Below are 26,454 nucleotides of genomic sequence, written 5' to 3'. Positions count from 1 at the left end.
AGAGCTGGTGTGTGGTGAGAGTACTGGTGCATCATCCAGGTGGTGAACACTGGTGGTGGAGGAGGGGATCCCCATTACCTGTAAAGAGCTTTGAGTGAAGTTTCCAGAAAAGAGCTATATTAGGAATTATCATCTTTTTCCTTTGGTGGCAGAAGGAAATCTGACAACACCGGAGATGTAATTTGGTGGGAAGTGACAAAATATGCAGAGTCTCTCTGGTCTGTATGGAATACAGCAGGAGAGCTGTCTGACTAGCACAAGAAAATTAAGCTATTCAATGACGTCTGAAGGTTTTGCTTGGCCGAAATGATGTCTGTCTGCTCTTACTTTTGTGCCAATGTAGCTCAGGCTGTGCCATTAAATTATTTTTCAAGTGCTCAGTAGTGCAGCTTTTAGCTACAGGACTTGACAGTTGCCATGCAAAATCTTCCGAGATTTCCGAGTATCCAAGACAAACAGGATGGGGAAAAAAGACTTCTGTTGCACCAGGACAGACCGATTCTACTAATTATGGTCTTGTCATCCGCATAATAGGTAAATAAACGAGCACTTAAATCAGACATGCAAGCTCATAGGTTTACGCAAAGCAGATGTCCTTCTGTCTGCTGAAAACCACTTTCCCCAGGGAAACCAGGCTATAAATACAAACGCAGAACTAAGGAAAGAAATGGGTAACATGGTCAGGCAAGTTTGGAGGGGGTGATTATGGGCAGGGGGGAGCGCATGCAATAAATTCAACACATGCTTTGTATGAACCGCATTAATGGATCTACCAAACAATGAAGGAAATAAACAGGTTAGGCTGCACATGCTGGAGAGACGCTTTGCAGGCTGGGGAATATTAAGAGCTGTGCCACAGAGGGCTCAGGGGGGCCATTAAGGCTGGGTTGCAGCTGGCTGACCGCTTCCTGTGAGAGTAGCAGGCAGATCTACACCAGCCCAGACACAGAGGAGGGTGAATCATTGTAAAGAAAGATCAGCGTCAAAGACTGCAGTGTGCTTTACATGTGCTTAGTCTGCAGTGCCACACTGGGCTGTGGATCTAATATTTCAGTATGGCAGACATGGGAAGTAAGGTCTGCCAAGACAAACCAAGACAACGGAACACTATTTCGAATCTCAATATAACACAATATAACAATGTATTTATGTCGTCGTTTTAACATTTGGGAGGAAAAGCATCTCCTTGATACACCTGGATAGTCTCTGAGGAAACTCAGTGGAGTGTCGTTGCAATAGGTTGGCAAGAGGTCGTCCGATCTTCATGTTCACCTTGAGAGAAGATGGTCAAAGTATCAGTTTCTGACTCTTTCAGACTTGCAGGCAGGAGGCATTGGTCCTGCGGTAGCCCATGCACTCATAATCAAGTTGTTTTTGATCCAGCACAGTTACAGTTATCTAAGTGTTGGCACTTCATGCTAACAGGGAGTGTGAGCTCGGTTCACATATAGCCACGACACGAGCTAGGTGCACCCGGGTGGCGTAGCGATGCTGCAATTCTAGCTCAGACCTGTGATTCACCAAGTGCATTTTAGGACAAATTAAAGAGCAGACATTCCGAGAAGTCATGCCATAGTGGTAGCAGGCAGATGGGACAGACGATTTGGAGAACAAAGCACACACTGCTTGGCCTCTCAGCAGTGACTGCTTCTCCCGCCTTCCCGATTTTCACACTGCTTCCAGCAAATGGCTTCCAGATGTGGTTCTTCCAGCCCTATGGGGAGGAAGAGCTACAGAGCGCACACACACACACACACACACACACACACACACACACACACACACACACACACACACACACACACGTGAGTATGCTGAGCCTGTGGTCCCAAGAGAATTCCACAGCCGCGTGATTAAAGGAAGCATACATTTCTCAGACCAGGTCCCCATATTAGTTTCTAAGGAAATTCCCTCCAAAGAAAAAAAAAAGAAGCCTTTGGATGACGAAAATAAAGTTGTTTGGACACTGTCCTTGGGGTAAATCACTCATTTGTGGAGTCTGCTCCTTTGCCGACCCCAATGAAAGATGAAAGCCAAGCCAAAATTAAATCCTGCTTGTGGATGTGCCATTCATTTTCCTCTATTAAGTGAAGTGAATGCACTAATTACTTTTGAAACAAATTTCTTTTTTTTTTGTGTAGTGGCATCTCCTGCACAGTCTTATGCTTCTCAGTTCTTCAGCTGGATTCCATTCTTTTCAACCCTGATTCAAGTGGAAGCGCCCCTTATTCCTACATTTTTCCCGAATAAAGCAGCCGACCCCCGACCTTTTGTGCTCCATCCTGAGGCCACAGGGTCAAGTCGCAACAATTAAGTAAAATTGGGTTGTTTGTTTTCTTGCCATTCTTCAAGTTATTGCATTCAGCTTAAATCCAAGGTCCCTATTTTCAAAACACTTCAGCACTTGGATCCCCATGAGAAGCAGTGGGGCGTCTGGAATTTTGGGGGAACGTTTCTCAAGTGAGAGGTAAAACAGGGTTTAGGAAGAGACGAAACCGCAGCGGGCAAAAGGTCTTTCCTCCAAAACAAATTATTTTTTAAACTGTAAAGAAAGCACCCCTGGCAATGTGGCCGCCAGCTCCTCTTCACAACCTTTACGGGTCATCTTCTTTGCCCTGCCTCCTGTGAAACCTCCCACTCATTGCCGTGAGGATGTGCAGAAGCTAAGCTGTTTGCCAGTTTTATCACAAAACCTCTGTCCCTGTTGGAGCACCAATCTGCATTTGTGCACGCAACAGAACAGAACTGGATTCCACAGCGACACTGCAAATAGGGCATCAATTTCCCCTTTCTGAGATGAGAGTCCACATGTTTTGAACTTTTTAGGAGGGGGATTCAGATTTGGAGACTTCAGTCATAATCCCACAGATGGTAGCTCCATACCACTGACTCATCAACGAAACAAGCAAGCATAGACCCCAGAAGGCTGAACCTGCCATTCTCATGCTCCCTAAAGACTCAGAGGAGATGTTGATCCAATGAGGTCTCTAAATGTAAATCTAAGTTTAGCCTGTTGTCGATAAAATCACAGGCTGGAGCAAGGTTGTCCTGTTCCAGGCCCTAGCAGACTTTCATTCTTGGTGTCCTGCATCAGCTCAGGATTGGCTATCCTGGACCAGCTTGCCCACTGTTCCCAGCTCCTTGGGTGCCACTGCTTTAAGAGACCCATAAACTCCACAGACAGTCTGTCCAGGACTGGGGCTGGACCTCCCTGTTTTGGGGTATGACCTCTTGTTACTCATTCAAACAACGAGAGATGATGGACATCATAGAAGCAGGAAACGTTTTGAAGTGAATCCTTGACTTGCAAACACTGGTTTGAGCATTTCAACTACACACCTGTTTCAGGTTTGACCAGGTGTGCAGAAGTTCCTGCGTATCGATTTGAAACCTCCAGCAGTTTCTCTGAACATCAGCCTATCCCCGTTCTAGAGCAGAGCAGTTTACCAAGCAGTTCACGTCATACAGAGTGCAAATGAGCCAAAACAAGTCAGTTTTTCATTTGTAATCTGCAAAGTTTAAATAGGAGTTAAGTCAGCTGTCCTCACTGTTTATCTCAAAGGTAGCAAAATCTGAACAAATTACACTGCCAGTCCTGCACAGCTGCCTTGTGAGAGATTAAAAAGACTGTGTCACTTTAATTGGGATAATTTTATATAATTTCGTAATTACAGCCTTTGTAGTGCACAATTGTAGAGCAGGCATCTAGCTTGTAAATCACTTGGTATTTTCTCCAAGCTTTGCGTGCATGTGCTTTTCTTTCCATCTAGAATATTATTTTTAGCCTGCAGCCAAATGAAAGGAAAATTATTTAATGAGACGGTTTAATCCCCTTCGTGCTGATCCTTTTTTGTCATCAGGCTGCTGACTGCCAGCTTTTTATCTTTAACATCCTCTTTCTTTATGCTGGGATTAGGACAGCAGGTCTTTCAGTGGGGGATTTTCGAGAGACAAGGCTGCTGAAGTATCTTTTGAAGCCGCAGGAAAAAAAAAACTCTACGCGGAAGGCAGGAGGGTAGGATTTGTGGCAAAGTTTAGGAGTCCCGGATCTCAAACTGGCCTTGTGTTGTTACACTACGAACGCTGCTCTTCACTCACTGGACAGCCCACAACAGATCGAGAGAGGACAAGGTCGGATGTCTGTACTGCACATTGCAGTCCCCACCGCAAGCCTGTAATTCATTCTCTTCTGAAGACACAAACCTGCCCAGCCTCGTCAAGACGCCCACATTTCACAGCAGTGGACAGCTGACCTGACCTGGGGCTGACACCCATAAAGCAGAGATTTACTCCCTCGAGGTCGCGAGGTGCAGTTTGAATAAATTTGCTGAATAAATTTTAAAAAGAGAAAACTCCCCCCCACCCCACAACTTTGTTCAGGGTTTCTTTAAAATAATCAATGGTTTATTACCTTTCTCTGCTTTGTGAAGCTCAGCGGGGTTCGGCTTGTTGGATGACATCGTGTTCCTGTATTCATGGAGGCCTCTCTACACGAGCTCAGCCTATTCATCAGGTTGCCGGGCTCATGCAATAGGAGGGTCGGTTGTGTTCTCTGATCTCCCTTAATCTGCTGTGCGAGATTCCAAATCCATGTCCGCACACACTTAACCCTGTCACAGAGGACATGCACAGTCACAAAGGACTTCACTCCCTTATGTTTTCATTAAGGATCTGGAAACCATCTCCCGTGTCTTACAATGAAAATATTCATATTATTGTGTTGCATGCTTTTTTCTGGCTTTAGGTTAAAAAGGCAAAGGACAGATACCTGTGAAATGGTAAAGGACAAAGCCCCTGCCGAATATTTCATAGTACTCTCCTAGGCTTTAAAGGGTCAGAATTGTGTGTAATTTGGATGCTGTTATTCTAATCTGTGTTAATAACCAAAATGAAGTATTTTATGTGGCGCGTAATGAGCCCGTTTAACACTGGCAGAGAGCCTGGGTGTGGGCTCTTGGTTAAAGTGGACGCTGGTACACACCGAGACTCAGTGCCTGCTTTTCCACCGGGGCAAGCTGTGGGCAAACTGTCAGGATGACTCACATGGAACGGGAAGTTTGCCCACAATGGAAAATGAGGACCTAAGCCTGTTGCGCCACAGGAGGGCCAATCAGTTGTAATTGAAGACCGCACTGTGAATAATTTAAAGCTCACCGAGCCAGTGCTTGGCAGAGCTGGGGTAATTGCTGAGAGGGGGCTGCGGGAGACTGAAGCCATATCACTGCAGCGACGGGAGCAACCCAGAGCCATGGGGCTGCTGTAATTGTGGGCTGCGGCTAATTGATAGTGCTCCATCCAGATAACACAAGTGCAGGGTGAGCCCGAGTGGTGCGTAATCGCAGAGTGGGATCACAGCACAGAGAAGTAAGCACAGCCATCCTGCTGAAGATCAAGACGCTTTTTCTGTAATGAGTGCTGTTGCGCAAGGTAGTTTTTGGAGAGGAGGCCTCTTCGTGGAGATAAAGGGACTACTAATTTACAAGTTAAAATGCAAGAATAATCACTATCATTTCAGTAGTTTCACAACAGATTGACCTTAGTTTTTATAATTCAAAACATTTTTCATAGGTGGTGAAGAGAAAATGATTCAGTTTGTTCATGCAGACAAGAGAGATAGCTCTGAACAAACGGGCAGTGTTCTGAATCGTTGTGTCTTAAGTCATTTTTTTTATTTGATAACAGCTCAACCTCTCCAACTTTCACAGCAGCAAGGTCTAGGAAAGATGGCGAGAGCTGCGTTAACCAGACAGAAAACAAAGATATAAAAGATGCTTGAGGACGAACTTCAAAAACAAAAGGGCGTGACATTTTAGAGGTCCCCATAGGATTAGGATCATGTTTCTTCGCGTTCTGTAACATGTTGAGGGCGCTGTGTGGATTAAAAAATAACACTTTTAAAGCCATTCTACCACTCAGTTTTGAGTGTCTATTTTCTATACTTGTTCATTTTGCTAAGAAAGGTATTTTGCTGCTGTGGTCGGTCTCCAAGGTACCGAATGGTGAAATGTGGTTTTCCCAAGTAGCTGTACTTCTACAGTACCTCTGGAAAAACTGACGTATGATCTCCACTTGAGATTGGAGCACTTTAAGAAGATCTGGTCTCCCTTGTGAATTTATAAACCGTATTAAGAAAGGCAATTTTTAATAGATTTTTTGTCTTTCTAGTATTATTATGGTACTGGGGGGCTGTCCAATTGTATCCTCATATGCCATAACACATCATAATATAGTTTATTTCCTTTTGTATCAATGGATGATGGTGCCGTTTTATTTTGAATGATGGGCACACTGTAAATTGACTGCTTACCGCTATTGTTACTGTTGAAAACAAAAAACAAAAAGAAAAAGAAACAAAAAAGAAGAAAGAACAGTAAAAAATCTATTCTGCTTTACAAGGCGTCATGTTTTAAACCAAGTGGCTGCTGTCGGCCAGAGAGGATTACACAATCCTGTCCCCCTCCCAGATCACTGCCTTTCCACACAAAGAGGACGACCTTGACAGGCCATTCCTGCAGCACTCTACAGTACAGTAGAGACATTTCAGGAGGGATATTCAGGCATTTCCAGTGGGAGGCCTGTTCTGTTCGAATGAAACCACACAAGCTGCTGTCTATAACATCAGATGGCTTTTGTCTTCCCCTGGCTGGAGCGAGCTGGGGGAGTGAGGCTGGGGGGGGGGTTGGGGGGAGTAGGAGGGGGCACGACCCCACAAACACAATAACTGACTTTGTCTGTTGTGCCTGCTCCTCCGCTCTGACATTTCGACAAACGTTTTGTTTCTGTCGTTACGAATCGTCCGAGATATTGGTCCGCTTTTAAACTTAATCTCTCCAGCACGGCGTCTTGAGGACCCAGCTGTGAGCAAGTTTATCTGCTGGAATGGAAAGCAGCTGGACTGCATCTGGGAAGAGGGATACGCTCATCATACTCTTCACATGGATGAAAATGAGCATAGACTTTCTGAGCAGTCAACGAGTAGCCCCTGGGCGTCCACAGTGTTAGGAATGGTTACAAACCTTCTTATAAATGCAGCCATTGGAGCCACCCAGAAAACACATGAAGTAAATACACAGATTAAGATGGAACAGGTTTACATATGTTTGTGTATACTTCATATGTTATTGTATGCTTTAAATTATGCGCAGTGCGGTCTTCAATTACAACTGATTGGCCCTCCTGTGAGGCAACACTCTTGGGTTCTTATTTTCCATTGTGGGCAAACTTCCCATTCCATGTGAGTCATCCTGACAGTTTGCCCACAGCTTGCCCCGGTGGAAAAGCAGGCACTGAGTCTCGGTGTGTACCAGCGTCCACTTTAACCAAGAGCCCACACCCAGGCTTTTTGATTGTAATGGTTCTGAAACTACTTTCTCAAATGTACTGTATACCTACTAAAATCAGCTTATTTTAATTCACCTTTTACAGGAAACACAGAGAGAGGTTTTTTAGTCTAGCTCATGATGCTCTTGGGAGATGAGTGCACTAGGTTTGATGTCTTTAGCTTTTCCTTCTTAGGTGTCCCCTGAAATGTCCACTCAGAAGCCAGTGTAGGCAGAAACCATTCACATAAGAATTATAAGAATTTAATATAAGTGAATATAAGAATTTTTTTATTACTGTTAACACTAGTTTTACCTGTGTTGTACACAGCACCTGCACAATAGAAATCTATCAAATTCAAAGAGAATGGCGATATTTCTTTAAAGGCGTTTATTGAGAAGATGCCTGTCGAACCGAGTGGCAAGCAGACAGGACAGTGCGAGAGGAAACAGGCCGACAAGACGCACGCGAGAGTCACAGACGCACCTAAAAATGGTTACAAATGAGAGGAGGCCTTTCAGCCTGTTATTAGCCAATTGATTTGAGGATCTCATCCAGACTTTGCATAAAAGAAGGACATCAACTCAATTCAATTTATTTTTATATAGCACCTTTCACAACAAGGTTGCTTCAAGGCTCTTTACAATGCAAGTGACAATACATGTTGTGAATACCGAACAGAAGACCAGAAGACAATGGAGGAGAGGAACCAAAAACTCCATAGTAAGGAGAGAAAAAACCTCTAGGGGTCCAAGGTCAACTGGTTGCCCAACCCCTTTGGGCATGCTAACATTATATAATTTAAAAAAAGGAAATGATGAGGGTATTAATCCATCCATCCATCATGTCTTCTGTATGCAGATCTCTTTGGACCAGTAAATTCCTCCTGTCGTGGAACTTTTATGGTTAGGATAAAGGAGCCACAGAAAATATTCTTGATTACTTAGTAAGGTCTTTATTCATATTGCAATATGGGAAAAAGTTATCACCCGTCTGTGCAGAGAAGTGAAAGCTGATTCAAAAGCAAGCAGGGAGAGCCCTTGTTTTATATATTTTTTAAGCTGATGCAACACTTCAAGGACAGGCAAAGCAGAAATTTTTCATTACTTATAGGTTTTTGCTTTAAGCAAAGAAGAGCAGTTATTCAAATAGTTTCCCTTCTTCAAGCAGCAGAGATAAACTTTATTAAAACATCCCTTGCCCTTGACGAGTTGGGTGCTATCACACTTTGTTCTAAGTATCTAGCTGCTACTGTAGCACAACTCTGTCCGTAAACAACATTTTTAGGATAAAACACCTTTTCTAAGTAACTCTCCATTACACTCCTAAACGATAGCTATATCCACGATGTCCCTCTTGGATCCATGTCCAATTGAACAACATGCTTGGGTAGCTTGTCCTATATTCCCACAAAGTGGGACAGAAGCAAAAGAAGTAAAGAAGGATAAAGAAGTGCCTGCTGTCCTCCGTTTTAACTGCACTCCCCTGGAGTTTCCACTTGTTCACTGGTTTGTGTGGCACTGTTGATTCTGCAGAAGTCCTTTACTTTGCTTGTGAATACGTGGACCACAGCCCCTCAGTCTTCTGAGTTCAAGACTAAAAATATCCAATTCTTTCACTACTTTAAGCCCGGCAAACGTATCTGGTTACTTTTCTCTGTGCAAAGAGTGACCAGAATTGTCCACAATATTCTAAATGAGGTCTTACTAGCACACACTGTAATTTAAACATCCCTCAATTTGAGTTCTGTGCTTTCAGCTACAGTATGTATCCTAAGAGTTAGTTAGCCATTTCTAATCGGCTCCTAGAAGCCAGCGAAAAAGAGCTGTGAAACAGGATAGCACACGGTCGTCCACTGCCGGGTGAAAAGGAGGTCAGAACACTGCATTACAATGGGGACCTTAATCTGAGACAACATCAAGGAGAGCGCGGCAACCTACAGAAAGCAGCCTGGGGGCTTAATTCTCAGGCCGACACCTCTCACTTTTCAAGAGCCCATTTCTCAAACCAGGGAAAAACTCCCAGCGTCTGCCCAAGAACTAAACCGGCAGTAACAAAAAACGAGAATATCGGACCACTGAAGACGTGATTCAAACGAACTTCACCTTCCCAAGACAGCTCCTCGTAAATGTGTTGTCTGTTCCTTTCCAGACCACAGCCGAGCCCGAGGTACTCTGTTAACTGGTCAGCGGGAATGTGCTGGTCACAGACCCCGCAGGAGAGCGGACAGCGCTCACTGTTGCTGTGGTGACAAGGCCAAACTAAGTAAGACAGTACGATAAGCACAGTGGATTCATTTATATCACAGCTTTCCGATATCTAAATCAGGTGCGGACATTGGATAATGCACAGAAGTTCGGATTGTACTAAAGCGCTGGTCTTTACAGAAGCCACTCAAGATCTTTGGAATTTCAACTGCGTTTCTGCCGCCTCCTGTGGACCTGGTGTGACCAATTTTAAACAAACCCTTAAAATTGAAATTCAGCTAAGAAGATAATGGGCCCCCTCTGTTTGTCAAGCATGGTTCTGACACATCTTACAGAATAAGTGACCTTGGGCCGAGATTTGAGAGTAAATGCAAAAATCAATGCAGAAAGTGTGGAAAAAAAGGCAACACCAAGCAAACCCAGCTTCTCTGCTTGTCCTTGGCTGACTGACAGGGAGGTGTTGCTGGAAACCGAGCCAAACGACTCGCTGAACGAATGAAAGGAGAGAGGGCCTTCTGATTTTAAAGAGCGCCATTCAAAACTGCTGAATGCAGTTCAGTCTGAGGTGACAGTTACCAGCACTGGGCTGACAGGCTGTTTCGGAGGCAGAATTTGTTTTGGAAACGGGAGCAGTGATGGAAGGAGAAAGGGGCTACTGTTGGAACCCCCTTTTATATAACACAGCTTTCTGCTCACGGCATGCGTTATAAAACTGCTCTGAAGCAAACATCTGGGGTTCCGTCTTCATTTTTGTCAGCTGTTTTTAATCGGTCAACAGCTGAAATTTTGACGTGCCCGAGTATTGGGAGCGATGTGAACAATCAGCCGGCTCTGTGATGTGCAGCGAGTTTAACCGTTGCACGCGATAAACAAGGAGTGGGGAGTTCTGATGGCATTTCCGAGAGCTCTGGACCCACTTCCAAGCCTCCATCCTGACATTCTGAAGGGTGTCAAGATGGTGCTCAGCATGAAAAGAGCAAAAACATCTTTTTAGATCACTATACTGTAAAAAGGTGCTGGCTTTCAGATGAGATGTAAAAGCGAGGTCCTGATTCTCTGTGGTCATTAAAAATCCCAGGGCGTTTCTCGAAAAGAGTAGGGGTGTAACCCCGACGTCCTGGCCAAATTTCCCCATTAGCCCTTATCGATCATGGCCTCCTAATAATCCCCCTCTATGAATTGGCCTCATTACTCTGCTCTCATCCCCACTGAGAGCTGGTGTGTGGTGTGAGTACTGGGCACTATGGCTGCTGTCGCATCATCCAGGTGGATAATTCACACTGGTGGAGGTGGAGGGGATCCCCATTACCTGTGAAGCGCTTTGAGTGGAGTGTCCAGAATGGCACTATATAAGTGTAAGCAATTATTATTAATTATTATTATAGTTTGCCAGGGTTAAAATGTAATGACAATCTTTAAGAAAAAAATTGTAAAATTAAAGTGTATTCATTGTTGGTTTATAGCATTACAGGCAAGGAAGCATCGTCCAGGTGGGGCTGCACATTGGTGGTGGTGGAGGGGAGTCCTTATTACCTATAAAGCACTTTGACTGGAGGGTCCAGAAAAGTGCTATATAAGTGTAAGCTATTATTATTTATATTACAGACACAGAAATAAACATCAACAACATCAATACACATACATAGATGATAGTCTGCATAGAAGATCAAGTTTTAAGTTAGGATATGTCTACAAGTATGAATGAGAACTTGAATCCACTGAATTCAGAGCGACACCCATTTCTTTCTAATGCTTATTTTCTTATTCACTGCTGAATAAAATGATGCTGGATTAATTTACTGAAGCAAAGTAGGTCAACACATACAAGATCCATTATTTTGACATTTGCAAACATGCATACAATGAACAAATTGGATATGATCATAACTTAGAATGTACTGTGATAAACTAGACACAGTATGTACTGTAATGTTACATGTCTGCAGAGACCAAAAACATCAGGAACTCTTGCACAACTGAATGCACTGCAGCAGAAAGAGAAAATGAATTAACTGGGAGCCCTGTTACTGTGCAAGAGACTGATTTTGGACACTAGAACCAAACGGCACTGGTTTGAGATGACAAAAATGTTACCATCATTTGAAATGTGCCAAAGCCTCAAGTATTAGTTTTCACAACAATGCTGGCGATTCCTGCAGTGTCAGTTGTGACCTAGCTATTTCGGCCAATGCATTTGTACCTTAAGAAATGAATAACAGAGACACTGCCTTGAAAGATTTTTCTTTTTTTTTAGGTGGTGTGAAGTCAAAAGAGGAGAAGAGAGGTGTGAATTCAAAACCTGCAAATGAATAGAGAGAATTTGTAGGAACGAGTCTGTTGTTGAGAGAAGGGGGAAGGTGTGATCCTAGTTTCCGGATGATTTTGGGACCCGAAGAAGGCTCCACTGCTGAAATGTTGTTTCTTTTCTTCTCTTTTCAGCATGGAATAAACCTTTACTTGTTCCTTTGCAGCCTACACATGCTGTCTCAGCTACCTACTTGAAAGATTTTTCTACAGGTTTAAGTTTCAATTCCTGCCAAAGAGAACACACATTCTAGAATCCCAGTGTACAGTACAAAGTAGGATGCACTACTATTGAGTCGCTTGGAACAGACACCCAAGAACAATGTCTCAGTACTTCTCCGTCCAGGGAATACTGGCTCCAGTCCAACACCTGCTTATGAATATGATAAACCCCTCACTTCTTACTAGTTTAAACTAGTATTTGTACTGAAAATTTGCAAAGACTGTCAAATTAATTTTGAGAAAGAAAAATAAAAGCATACCAAACCTGCTTTTAATTAAGAACATCCTGTGATTGCATGCTTAATTAAACCAGGGAATATAAACAAGACAAAAGCCCTTCAAGTTATAAAATTCCAGTGAATCATTCCACAGATAGAGTGGAGTTCAATGTCAAAAGCAGTTGACTCAATTACAAAAAAATCCCGTCTGTGCTGTTATTTTTGCTACAGTAGGTCTAACAAACTGAGGCAAAACTGCTAAAGATGATTCTTCTGAGTTTTTCAGAGTAACAGCTGAATCTGATTATGGGGCTGACTTAGGTAGTATCACCCAAAGAACAAAAGCAAAATTATAAGTGCTGTTTTGTAAAGTATCCTTTTCACCTCTGGTTTAAGACGATGTTTGATTTGTCTTTTTCCAGGCTGAATCAAGCAAATGCCATCCTGGACATGTTTCCTGTGTTGCGAGAAGTTTTGAAAATGAGTATCTGGATATTGTTATGGTGTTGTTTTAGTGCATTCAAGATGTTTTGTGGTGGCACGGTGGCATGGTGGCACTGTCTGTGTTGCTGCCTCACAGCACTGGGGTCTGGGTTCAATTCCAGACCTGGGTCACATTCTACATGGAGTTTGTATGTTTTTCCCGTGTTCACGTGGGTTTCCTCTGGTTTCTCCGGGTTTCTCCCACAGTCCAAAAACATACTGGTAGTTTAACTGACTGGGAATGTGTGTGTCTGCCCTGCAATGGGACCCGAAGAAGGCTCCTGGCCCAGTGCTTGCCAGGATATAGGCCCCGGAATTGGAAGAAATGGTTAGAAAATGGATGAAATATCTTTTGGTTTAAAAAGTAAAAGGTGTAGATTTGGAGCCCTGGTATTTACATATCGTTAACATTAATGTTTTATGAGTATCATTTAAGACTACAGAAAAAGTACATCTTACGAATAAAATGCGAGTCCTATTCAAACTACTCACATGCAAATCATGCATGGTGGGGGAAATGAAGTGTCTTGCACTTGGAAATGGTATTAAAGGGCAGGAACAGCAGCACAGCCAAGTCCAGCAGTGCCCTCAGTATATGTTAGCAATTCTGAGCCACAGTGATGCCCTGTAAGCGCACATGTAGTTGCCTGTAGAAACAGTGCCATTGACATGCATTCTCACCTCCTGTTGTGTCCTACCATTGTCCATGGGACTGGCTCCCTCGTTCTCCCATTTCTGTGTACCGTTGTCACAGAACAACTATTTAAATGGGCATAAGCACTGTCCCCAAGGAAACAGACTGAATAAATCCCACTGTAAGCAGATATTTCTGCTTGGACAAGGCCTTGGAATGCATTTGAGATATACAGGCTGACAGAAAACAAAATTAAACCATGCAATGACGAGCTATAAGAATAATTTGTAAAAGTTACGTGTATTTATTGTAGGTTAATAGGATTACAGGTAAGGAAAGAAGGCATCATTTTAAACATGGTGTCCACTTGTGAGCATTTGTGAAAAGGTAGAAGCCATGAGCTGGTGAAGAGCGGTGATCTCCTTGCAAGAGACCACCATCTACCCCAAAGCACAAGTGGACTGAGTCAGAGGTAACAAGTTGGTAGCAACTGGGCTCACCTGTGCAGAGATCCCCTCTCTCCAAGTCCCACATGAAGCCTGTGGAGATAAAACAATAGCAGCTCAGGCTCAGGAAAAGCAAACGGTGCATTTAACATCCTGTGAAGAGCTGAATTATTCTCCGATCTAGAAAACAGATCAGTCAACAGGCCTGGCATACTGGGGTTTAAAGTCTAAGTGACAGCAATGGAGTCTGGTGTTGCTATCCTAATGGAAAGATGATATCCATAAGCTGGATTTCATGCTTGAAAGCTCTTTCTCTTTAAGGCTACTACAACTCTGGCACTTAAGCTGTTTCCAAAACAAAGGACTGCTATTTAGCATATCAAGGACCCTGAGCGATTAAGCAATGTTCCTTTTTCTGTAGCGCAGACAGGGTTTCTCTAGGTAGGGTATCAGGATAGAAACAATCTAAAATTTAAAAATAACCATTTTATGCTCTGCTTTCAGAAACCTTTCACAGCTAAAGTCGTTCGGTTAGATTTTAACAGAAAAAACACCAAACGTCCACGATTTAGACAGACATTTCACAAGCTCCAAATTTTCAGGGTAAACGGATAAACTGATTTTTACGTGGTTTGTTTCTCTCCTTACATTTATACATTTAATGTATTCATATGCACTATATTGTATTGTATATTTAAATATATTATACAATTTAATTAATACATTAACGCAGACATACACGAAGGAATTTCAGTTGGAATGAGAAGAATTGCATTAGGAAACCACTCATGATTAGTTACAAGTAGCGCAGTCACTGACTGACGACAGATGAGGCCTTCAGACCTGTCAAAACATTTTATTGACATGGAGTACAACAATTTATCTTCTGCGCAAAGGTTTCCTCCAGGGCATTTTTATTAATTTGTAGGTGTCAGTGGTGTCGCAGTGTTTAAAAAGTGTTGTGTCGCTGTCAAATTTAGTTCCGCTTATATCCAAGTCCCGTGTCGTGGGTAAATTCGTCTTCAAACCCGTGACAGCTTCACAGGCTTGTGAAGGGTGCATGATAACTTCAACATGATTTTATTAAAATGCTAATATAACGATAACTTAATTTTAATATAAGTAGACACGCCCTCGTTTTTAGATTAATATGGTGTTTTTTTAGTATTTAAATGTTTAATACGCGATTGGAAACGTTAATATACAGTATATGCAAGACGTGCCTCGGTCTTCACTTTAATTGTACAGTTATCAAACGCACTTGAAAAAGGACATGGAATAAGGCCTTTGAATGTATTTAAGTTATCTAGGCAGACAAAATAAAAAAAACATGTAACCTTCTTCCTCTCATAGTTTTCCAGTGTTAAAATGCAATGATGCAATCTCCAAGAAGAATTTGTCAAATTAAAGTGTATTCATTGTTGGTTTATAGCATTACAGTTAAGGAAATAATACCTAAGGATAGCTTAGAAAAACGTTGCCTTATATCGACGCTCCTCAGCTCTGTAGTGTTTTCGGACGGTCATCGGCAGGAGATCGGGGCTAATCTGTTAAACTGCCAGGTCATACACCCGTGGGAGTGGTTATATACGGCGGAATTAAGACACGTTTAGTTTCAGTAATGCAAATAGTAAACATCTAGAGCGTTTAGTGTTCGAAAGCACTAAAATAGACATAAGCTGGTTTGTGCTAACATTTTGGTGGATTTGATCACGGGTCACCTTGCGCATCTGTTATGTTATATGGACAGTTGTGGCTTAATACTTCATACTTCTGACAGTTTTCTTTTCAGCGTCAAATTCAATTGAGAATCTCCATTAGCTTTAAATCCCCATTGTTTTAAAATGATTCGATGTCTATATCCGTTCACTGCATTAATTTACTATAGAAGTGTTTAAAATGTAAAATACAAACGAAAGTTTCGTCAGCGCCGCAATTTTGTACTGGGATTTAATGAGCCAACAGAAGCGGTGGCGTCTCGTTGCAGGAGAGCTGGAGGTCGGGGACTCGGCTGTTTACCTCACACCTGAAGAAGGCTCCACAGCCGAAACGTTGTGTTTCTTTTCTTCTCTTTTCAGCCTGGAATAAACGTTTACTCGTTCCTTTGCAGCCTACGCATGATGACGCAGCTACCTGCTTCAACTACCTCTGCTGTTTTTTGTTTATGGGAAGCAGCAACAGCTGCTACAACCTTCCGGTGCAGTTCAAGCACCTGGCTATTTTTCAAACGGCTCAATCATGACGTGCACACCTGTGTCGAGGGAAACCAGAGCTTCTTTTACGGTCATCCAAACAGGAACTGTGGAGAAAGGCGTATTTTAATTTCAGACAGTTCATTACTGTTAACGGAGCTGCCACCAGCCTTGTTACCATAAGTACTAAGTCAATTCATTAATTCGCTTTTATTATGAATAATATAATAATTCCTTACAGTTATATAGCACTTTTCTGGATACTCCACCTGAAGTGCTTTAGAGGCAATGGGGACTCTCTCCACACACCAGCTCTCAGTGGGGTGGAGAACAGAGTGATGAAGACAGTTCATAGATTGGGATTATTAGGCCATGATTGGTAAAGGGCAGGGGAAAATTTGGACAGGACAAACACCCTTCTATACAACTGGTGCACAATACAGGTGTGTTTTTCACCCTGTATAACCGTTTCCCACACATTGTTACTGCAGTGAACAGCTGATGTTGCTTCCTGAGCTGTATGTGACAAAGATGTCTGAATAAGAGTGCGCTCTTTCTTGTCCTTTCGAGCACTTTCAGAAAAATGACTCAGCGGGCTGGTCCTCAAAGATACAGCTTTATTTGCGAGAATCCAGAGTTAAAAGACACCTAGAGATGAGCAGAAGTGAAGCTGGAAAGCAGCGCCCTGTCCAGCAGGTCATTCTGTCTCCTCCTAGGTGCTGTCGTCAACAGCCAGGTCATGAAGCAGAAGCAGATTGTTTTAACCATGCAAAGGGGTTTTTCGGTGTGGCTTCACAAAGACTGGAAGATACAAATTCATGGGTGTGTGCATGCATGTGTTCCCACTAATTCTTTGGTTCTGTAAGCTCCTTTTACAAGCTGGGCTGGTTAACTTCAACTTTTTGAAAGGATTGTTTTAATGGTTGATAATCAAGTGCTGTACAAGGTGAAAACCTCTGACTCAGTCCACTTGTGCTTTGGGGTAGCTGGTGGTCTCCTGCAAGGAGGTCACCACCCTTCAACACCTCATTGCTTTTACCTTTTCACAAATGCTCGCAAGTAGACACAATGCACCGAGTGGACAAACAAAGCTGCTACTGTGTTTGGGGGAAAACTATGTTGAACTGACCAACAGTGTCCTAAGTAGGGTTGGTCAATGCAGCAGCTGAGCTCAGCAATTGACCCATCTCTGTCCCAGGCTCTTTATTCTGTGTCCAAAGCACACGGACTCCCCCCCAGCGCTGTCCCATCCGGGTCCACCCGTTCACCTCGGTCCCTCCGAGCGACCGAGACAGCACCTCGTCTCAGCCTGGAAAACAGAAAGCAATATTTCAGAAGCTTTGCTTTCAAAAGGCAACAGCAGAATTTTTAGAAAAAAAACCTCGCGAGAGGGCAGCGGGGTGAACTCTTTGATGTTTAAAAGCCAGTCAAGTTCTTTCTCCGCGGGTCCTGCCTGTGGGTGGCTGTTCTGAGGGACGGGCCCGAGTCAGTGGACTTTCCTGAAGCCCTTACAGAGATGTAGTATGGAGACCTGAGGGTTGTTCACAACGCAGATTAGAGCAGCCCTGCAAGAGATTGGAAACTGCGGATCAGTATTTTATTTGCGAAGAATTCTGGTGGTTGGCCTTGTAGCACTGGGAGCCTGGGTTAAATTCCTAGGGTGCTGTCTGTGTTGGTACGTTGGGTTTGTAAGTTCTCCCCCATTTTCGTGTGGGTTTCTTCTATGTGCTGTGGTTTCCTCCTACGGTACAGTCCAAAAAACATTCTGGTAGGTTAATAGGTTTCTGGAAAAATTGACGCTGGTGTGAGCGCGTGTGTCCTGTGATGGACTGGTGTGCCATCCGGAGAAGTACCCTGCCCTGCTCCTTTTGCTTGCTGGGATCGGCTTCAGCTCCCCTGTGACCCTGAAGTGGATAGAAAATGGAAGGGGGGAAAGAATTCGGGTTCGAATCTCACGCAGCCTCATTTTTGAAGGTTCTAAACCACTTTTTTCCTTTTAACTGAACCTTCTTCACAGAATTTTTTTTTATCCACCACTTTTTTTTTTCTAGCTTCTTGATCCAACACGAGTGGATCTTAAAGACATCCTGGCGACAGTCTTAAACCCACAGCTATCGCTAATGTGCCAAGGATGAAACTTAGATACATTTTCACCTACATGTTTTTTTTTTTAAGTATGATCTTCCCCAGATTAAAGATAAGGAGACTCTTTAAAGACCTTTTGAGTTTTTTGGGTGGTAGGATTACTGTGGGTTTGTTTTTCACACCAGCATAAGATTTTTTTTTTAGTTGCAGTTGCAAAGTATGTAGCAAAACAAAGAGCCTTTCAAAGTTACTCCTCTGCTGAACAGGCGTTACTTATCTTTTTTTTTTTACAGAATGAAACGGATCTGAGCCTGAAATCAATTTCCATGGGCTCAGACAGCTATAAGAGGCTATGTTAAAATGAAAGTTTCTCGGAGGCAAGGGAAAAAAAAACACTAGCCAGTGAAAGCAGGGGCAATACTGGAGAACACACAGCCTAAACCACATTCCACCGTCTGACTTGTGTGCATAGCGTTCTGTGTAGCAGTAAGCTAACTTCCTTGGGAACTTGCTCTGAAATTTAATAAGGCAAATTTTACAAATCCAATTCGGCAGTTACTTATATAAAAGATGGCTGACCGGAACACAAACTGCAAAAACATTTTGGTTTAAACAAAATATTTATAATAGGATAACTAGAGCAGTTTTACAGAGGTTGCTAAAACAGAATTGCACTCCTTTATTATGAACCAGTTTGGTATGATCTCTCTATTTTAATATTTGACTAGGAATGCCAACAGCCAAGAATGAGGGGTATTAAAAGGTTTATTGAGTGTTTTAAGTCGGAATAATTCTGCTCGCTTGGCTGAGGGCTGACCCCCTGGCCAGACGAGGAGACTGGGACCCCCCTGCAGACTGAGGAGAGACCAGCGGACCAGGGGCAGCAGCAGAGGTGGAGCTGGGATGCAAAAGATGTATGTGAGGGAGAGAAGGGGATCTTGAATGGTATTAATACTGTTTAAGTGAGGAAATGTCACGATTGATTACAAATTACAGTTAGCTGAGGGTGATGGAACTTGGCTGTTGTCCTCCCTCCCAAACATTCGTTCTATAAACTCTAATCCAATTCCTTATATGTGTTCCCCCACATTTACTGAAGGGCTACAATCGATAATTATCTTGTGAGAAAATACATTTTTACCTTAGCCATCTTTGTTTCAAAGACTTCCTTTCTCTGTTCCTGGTAAAGGCATTGGTACCCCTTTAAAAAAAACCCTAAGGCAAAGCAGTGACCACAATACAAAGCTATAAATCATAGAAACTGTGAACCTGCATTCTGGAGAACTGGAGTCCCTGTAAATTTTAATACGGGGGCAGCTGCTGTCTCGACAGTGACAAGTCTGGGTCAGGACAGGCTTTTCTCTGCTTCGTCTCTCTTACTTCAACGTCTTTCTAGGCGATCTCTCAAGTCAACACAAAGGATTGCTTGCCAAGGCCTGTAAAGATGAAAGTGAAATGGAACCATCTGTTTCTTTTTTTCCTCCTGCTCCTTTTACAACCTTAAGAGAACCTGCAGTGCAGTGGAGTTCATGCCGTGCTGTGTATGGTATTTAAAACGCGAACCCCAGCTACCGGCACCCCTGTGTGGCTAGACAGAGTCTACTGCACAGGGAAGGAGTTATCTCTCTGGGGTGCTCCTCACACCCTTGGGGTTCACCATGGATGCAACTACAATATGAAGGAGCAAGTGGAAGTTTATTCCATGCCGACAAGAGAAGAAAAGAAACAACGTTTCAGCTGTGGAGCCTTCTTCAGGTGTGTAGGTGTGCATGTGTCTTCACACACAAGAAAGCTCCACAGCCAAAAGGTTGTGTTTATTTTCTTCTCAGCTTGGAATAAACCTTTTCTTGTTTTTTTTCCAGCCTACGCATGCTGACGCAGCTACCTATTTTAACTATTGTGATACAAATGTTCACATAGTGTGTAAAGGTAAGTAATTTTGAGTTTGTCAAAACTACTACATACAGTATGTAGAGTGATGTTGCCTGTTATATGCATTTTTTTTTCTACTGGTAAAAACTGGATGAGTCAAATGAATGCTATATTAAAGCATAAATCACAAACTATCTCCAAGCTGCATTCCAAACCTGGAATCTTTTCCAAGGCTTGGGCCAAGGATACTAAGCCTCGAGTCCCTGGAGGCCCTTAGCATCCAAGGAAGGCCTTTAGACACTTAAAGGGGAACTGCAGTCCCAATTTCTGAGTTTTTAAATCTCTGTAAGAAAATAAATATATTGGCCATATCGTCAAGTTTGACAAATTCTGAATTAAGCACAAAATCATGAACTTTATGAAAGTAACGTATAGTAGCCATTTTGTTGCAAATTCCTGGTCTCCCCACCGGCGAGAGCAAGAGTTTGCACAGATTACGATGTGAAGTGGCCCTTCCTGCTCGCTAGTCACTGTAGTGACTATTGTAATACGATCTACCAGTGAACGAGTCCAGGTTGTGCAGCAGACATTTCACAGAAGTGTCCCAGTGTAATCTGCATGCAGAGTTAGCAAGTAGTATTTGTCGGCAAAGCCATCTCAAAGTCAAGAGCAATATTTCTATTGGATTTAAAGAGATTTAAAGGCTTGTGAATGCAATGTAATAGGACCGCACACATCATGGGACATTTGTTGTCTTGTTCAAAATATGGGTAAAATATGAGTTGCAAAATATGGCTCTGCACATATCTGGGAATTCAGTCTATTTTGTAATGTCAATCGGAGGTTTTACACGTTACTGTGTGCATTTTACTTTCATTGTGGTTTGAAATGAATCAGTGCGGATTCTTTCCAACCCCGAAATATAAAGATAGCGTTGCAATTCCCCTTCAAAGATCGAGACCATGATAAAAATAGCAGTGAGATATCCATGGAACAAGTAACAGGTTTATTCCATAGTGAAAAAAAGAAGAAAGAAAACAACCTTTCGGCCATGGAGCCTTCTTCATAAACCTATTACTTGTTCCTTTGCAGCCTACGCATGCTGACACAGCTACCCACTTGAGATATCCATCGTCAATTAAAAGAGTTCAAGGAACATAGATACGGACTTGTATCTATATCTAATACATAGTTTTGTTCTACCACAGGTTGTTTAGAAATCAACTCTTCATTTTTCTCGATAACAAACACCCCCACTGGATACCTTCGTCATTCATTATAAAAATAAACCCAAACTGCGATATCCATTAAGAGAAACAGGTGTTCATGTGAAGCATTATTCCCAGAACAAAAGAAAAAATACTTTTCGGTTCCACGGAACAGAAGCTAGGCTATTTTGTGAAGCTTGATTGCATGTTGGCAAAATTAGACGTTGTGCATTACTTAATATTAAACTCAGATCTCGAGAAAACACGTACTTCTAATAACGTCAGTGTGCCAACAGCACCTGTCGATGTGTCTCCTACATCTCTCCCTGTTGATGGTTAGGAAGGAAAAGCTTTGTTTTGAGATACTACTTTGCCACACATTATCGCTCTTTAATTGGGAAGATTAAAAAAAGCTCCTTTTTCGTGTAGCACGATTCTAATCGTTCCTTTAGGTGGTATTCCCACGAACATGAGTGAAGAAGACAGATTGCTTTTTAATCCGTCATCAAACAGTTCCGTTTGGGTGGCAGGGCTGCAGACAACGAGTTCTTTACGTGAACTGTACAGTAAGTGTGCATATCCACCGGCTCAGTTCCGTTGCCAGTGCTGTGTTAACGCACCTGGATTACAAAGATTACCCAAGAATTTGTTTTCTAAGCGTCTGATTTTCTAATGCTAGTAAAGGCTTTACGAATTAGCAATGATAGTGTACGTTTGTGTACTCACTGGTTACACGAAAACAGAAGGAAAGGTTTCTAAAAACCAACACGGTGACCTAACTAGTCCTCAATATCGCAGGCAGCGCGAGAGTGCTACAAACGTCATTTATCGCCAAGAAAAAAGTAAAAAGCATTCCCAAGTGGTTTTGCTATAGAGCCCTCTCCTTGCACACAGCAGAAGAGGGCACCAGAAGATGTCAACGCCTCAGCGCTGTGTTGGGACTGGGTTCGGGACAGCTGACAGAAATCACCCCGAAATAACCCCCTTGGCAGCCTCCCCTGGAACAAACCAGCGGAAGTGTGTTACTGCGTCGGCTGGCAGACTCGCTTCGAGGTGCTGCGTCTGCTCCTCCAAGAGCGGCGACACAAGTTAGATCTTTAAACCTGCAGATGAGCAGACTCCATATGGGAATTGAAACATTCGGAAAAACAGCGAGTGGGTGTTGGGAGCAAAGCGCAAGGAAGAGAGGTGGTGTGATTTTGTTCCGCGCAAAAAACAAAAAAATTTGTGTGTCACGATTCGTTAAGTAAGCTTCTGTTCTCGGTGTCTGGTGCGGTTTCTGGAGTAGGAAGGAAAAATAAAATCAGTGCAACGCAGTTGGGCTGCCTTTTTATCAGGGGGACTAAAAACAGGCGCTTCATTCTCCGGCTTATAACAACAGTCTCCCACGTTTCCTAAAGGCCTGCAGTTTTTAGAACGGAATCCTATTAATGAAAAAGGGCCACCTTGTTCGTGGGTCGTCCGTGCACTCCTGCTAGCGATGTTGCTCTCGCGTTTCTGATTGCCCCTAGGCGCTCTCTTCTCCTCTTCAGCGCAGGTCTCTCTACCCGGCTCTGCGGAGGAGGGCCGGCCAGGGGGAGGTGTCTCGTTGGTTCTAGCTGTCTGCCTGTGAAGAAACAGATTGAAAATAACCTCCCGAGACACACCCAGAAGCCCTCCAAGAGCAGCTGGGGGTGAACCGACCAGCGAAAGAGCAACAGACTCGCTCCTGTAACAATCAGAAGCACGCTCCCAAGAACATCCAGCAAAACGCTAACATGCGATTTTTTCAAAAACGGTCCTATACTTATTTTACAATTGATTGCATGTGGTGTTGTTGATTTCATTGAATGAGAATTATTAACTGACGTTGGGGACGGATGACACTGACAAATCAATCTCACACAGCTGTACCTAATCACCATCACCACCACCCTGAATTACATACGCATCCCTTCACATTCGTCTCCACCTTGCAGCTGCCCCTGGGTTCACTGTCTGAATGGGGCTCCAGCCTCGTTGTCCTGTGGCCGGGAGACTACCCGTTAACCGAGCGGGTTGAACTAAGACTTTTCTCACCACGTATTCCAAGCGTTCACAAAGCATCCAATTCATGGATGTTGTTGTCCCCAGTGAATTGCTTTCAATTGCCACCGCTTTACTCACATGTAGTTTATGATTCTTATTACCAAGCTCCCTCCTTCTGATTGATTTGCCTTTTACTGGTTAGCCTTCATTATTGTCGTTTAAGTGGTCGAATTGTTTACCCCCTTTTATACAATTGTGGTTTTCAAAGGTTATATAACCCCCTCCCCACCGATGAAGGCACTGAGCAAAATAAGCAGGACAGAAATTGTTTTTAACGCACTTCTGAGGTGCTGCTCTGGATGTGTTTCTTTTCCGCCTCCTGCACCTCAGTGAGCCTGTGAATTTTCTCTTGTCGCTTTGGTTCAGGTCTCTCTGCCTATGAGCTGATGGAGCTTGCTGGACTGGGAGACCACTGCCCCCATGTGTGGGGATCTGGTTAGTGCAGCATCACCCTGCTGGAACCGGAGAGAACACACCAGCTGTAACCTCTGTGTTCAGAGCAGGCAACTTTAATTGTATACGTCTGCTGGACGATCTCTACACCCTAATAAACAGTGAGACGGCAGGGAAGTGTCACGTTGATGCTGTTTGCATGACTCAGGCTTGAGGAGGTCCAACTTTCATCCGAAATGGGCAGAGCCATAAAGAAATTATGGTCAAGACCTTTGCACCTGTTCCCATAATTCCAAATTCTGTTAAACATTTGGATCCTAGTCTCTCCGGTGGTAATGCAGGGTCGTTGTGTGTGACTAATCTGAACTAAAACACTACTAGAGGTACAGGAGATATAGTGTTTCAGTCTTGCAGAAGGGTCGGTCTCCCAACTTCAGGAAATGCAGACAGGAATGGCTTTGTAATATCTGATTACAAAAAGAAAAATAATGTGATACTTTTTTTTAGGTGTGCAGCATCTTCAAACCTGGTTAAAGAGTGCTTAAAAGTCTCCAGTAGAGCGGTCCAGAGGTGGATGTGACAGGGGGCTGCAGAAGGTGATGTCTCCTTGGAACTTGGAAGAGCTGTATTTCCTGTGACAGGAGGCCTGGCCTCTTGGCGTTTGTCTGACACTTGGCTGAGAGTGGCTAAGCGACAGTCCCAGCAGGGATTGTCACAAAAGGACTACAATGCAGAATTGTAACATGTGTTTCTCATGCCCAGTCCCTTTCTCTGTGGCCTAGAATCTCCCTGACTACCATCCAGGGGCTGAATCTCTTCTTCAAGGGGAACTGCAGTCCCAACCTCTCAGACCGGTTATTACATCTCTGTAACAAAATAAATGATGGTAGTGGTCAATCCGACAAATTCCGAATTAAGCACAAAATCGTGACTTCGTGAAAGTACCGTAAGTCACCATGTTGTCGCAAAACCATGGTCTCACCACGGGCGAGAGTGAGAGTTTGTGAGAATGGTGTCGTGAAGGGGCCCTTCCTGCTCACTAGTCCATGCGATGGAGGAGCAGATAAGTCCAGGTTGTGCAGTAGATATTTCACTGCAGAAAAGTTCCAACATGATCCGTATGCAGATTTTAAGTTGTATTTGTGGGCAATACCATGTTGAAGTCATGATCGATATTTCTATTGGATTAAGACAAGATTTTTATTGTCCCCTGAGGGAATTTTTTTTATGGACACACAGCACTCCTGTACATACAAATATAATGCAAACAAAAAAAAAAGAAAAACATTGAACATTATTCTATTACAAAAAAGTACAAAAGAGATGTGCTCACAAGCCTGCTTGTTTACAGTGTAACAAGGCTGCTTCACAGCACCAGAAGTTCTGTTGCCTCGTTCTGAATCTCAGAATGTGGCTCTCTGCAGACCTGGAAATGTAATCTGTTTTGTGATGTAAATTGGAGGTTTGACACTTTACTGTGTACATTTTACTTTTATTGTGGTTTGAAATGCACTGATCAATGCGGATTCTTTCTAACCCAGAAATATAAAAAAAGCATTTCAGTTCCCCTTCATGCCCCAGTTCAGCTGAAATGCCAGGCACTTCAAAGAAAATTCTCCTCTCCTGAAAAAGGTCTTTGTTTGTGTGAACAAAGATTAAAGGGTTCTAAAATACACTTTGGAGAGACACACACTGGCACACTATCTGTGATGTAAAATGAAAAAGTTCAGCTTGTCTTGTGTCTTCTCAACTCCTAAGGTGAAATGGTGAAATTCTGCAGTCTGTCAATAAGATGGGCTATAGAAAATGCAGAATTGTCACTTAATCAGGGATTGGCACTAAGTCTTGCTCTAAGCTTTGGGAAGACTATCACTGAACGTGAGATATAAAGAACATACCGGCAGTGAGCCGAACTTGATCTGGAATTAGGGAAACTCCAGCATTGTCTGCACTGCTAGAAAAATGTGACTGTTAATTACGACGCAGTGCCTTAAAGCTACCTATGTAATACCTGGCACCCAACACAAAGAAGAATGAAGCAGGGATAAAGAGTGAAACAAATTATTTTAATGAGGTCTATGCTGATTTTTTTTCTCCTCTTTAGGTAAGTCATGATTAACGTGTTCTTCGATGTTCGGTATTATTAGGACGCTGGACATGGTTGTTCCACTCTGGCGAGCACTTGCTTCCTATTTACGATTCCTTAATGATCTCAATGGAGCTGCGGTGACCTAGGACATCTCGTTGGGAAACAAATTTAGTTCCCAAAGGAAGGGAAAAGTAGAACGAAATACCTGGATCTCTTTTTAAAAACAAAAACCTTACCTGAGCCTTTTTGCTCGGAAGCTTAAAAAATAGAAAACAAATGAGGTTGGTTCAATCTTCCAAACAGACAAAGTTGAAGTGCCTCCTGACTACACAGGTCTGTTTTGACAGCTCACATTCCTTGTCAAAGGTAGGGGTGTCTGTCTGCGTTTTCAAGTGCCTGGGGGCGTGCATCCTTTAATCACGGCTTATTTTACACAATTAGCAAGAAGATAGGTTTCTTTTCATGAGCAAAAGCAGATGTTGCCCCCTCGCTCATGCTCTTTATGACATCTACAGATTTTTATTATGAACTTTTCCGATAAAGAGCCTCAGAATCTGTGCCTGGGAGCTAAAATAAAACCTTTCATTTCTTGTGATGTATTTGGCTATATATCAAGCTAATGTCTTCATATCCATGTAAATGTCACACGCTGGCATTGAGTCTGTAGGTAAGCAGCTTGAGGACTTAATCACAAACTCGCAGCTCACAAGCAGG

The 26,454-nt window shown here is 43.1% G+C and overlaps 2 long non-coding RNA genes across 3 annotated transcripts; both read right to left on the bottom strand.

Annotated features, from left to right (window-relative positions):
• Positions 1–13,672: 13,672 nt before the first annotated feature.
• LOC148641211 (uncharacterized) lies at positions 13,673–16,040 on the bottom strand. Its single transcript, XR_015929933.1, has 2 exons — positions 15,854–16,040; positions 13,673–13,927 (listed from the first exon to the last, which is right to left on the bottom strand). It is a non-coding gene; the product is annotated as an uncharacterized LOC148641211 (long non-coding RNA).
• Positions 16,041–16,623: 583 nt separating this feature from the next.
• LOC148641210 (uncharacterized) lies at positions 16,624–23,689 on the bottom strand. Of its 2 annotated transcripts, XR_015930060.1 has the most exons (4): positions 23,539–23,689; positions 22,637–22,797; positions 19,381–19,547; positions 16,624–17,591 (listed from the first exon to the last, which is right to left on the bottom strand). It is a non-coding gene; the product is annotated as an uncharacterized LOC148641210 (long non-coding RNA). The 2 variants fall into 2 exon arrangements; XR_015930059.1 differs by lacking the exon at positions 23,539–23,689 and having other exon boundaries at positions 22,637–23,527.
• Between the last annotated feature and the right edge of the window lie 2,765 nt (positions 23,690–26,454).

This window comes from Lepisosteus platostomus, chromosome 25 (genome assembly GCF_059453375.1).
Source record: "Lepisosteus platostomus isolate fLepPlt1 chromosome 25, fLepPlt1.hap1, whole genome shotgun sequence".
NCBI classification, from domain to species: Eukaryota; Metazoa; Chordata; class Actinopteri; order Semionotiformes; family Lepisosteidae; genus Lepisosteus; species Lepisosteus platostomus.
The sequence above is the reverse complement of the archived record's forward strand: the minus strand, read 5'-3'. Positions and strand labels throughout refer to the sequence as shown.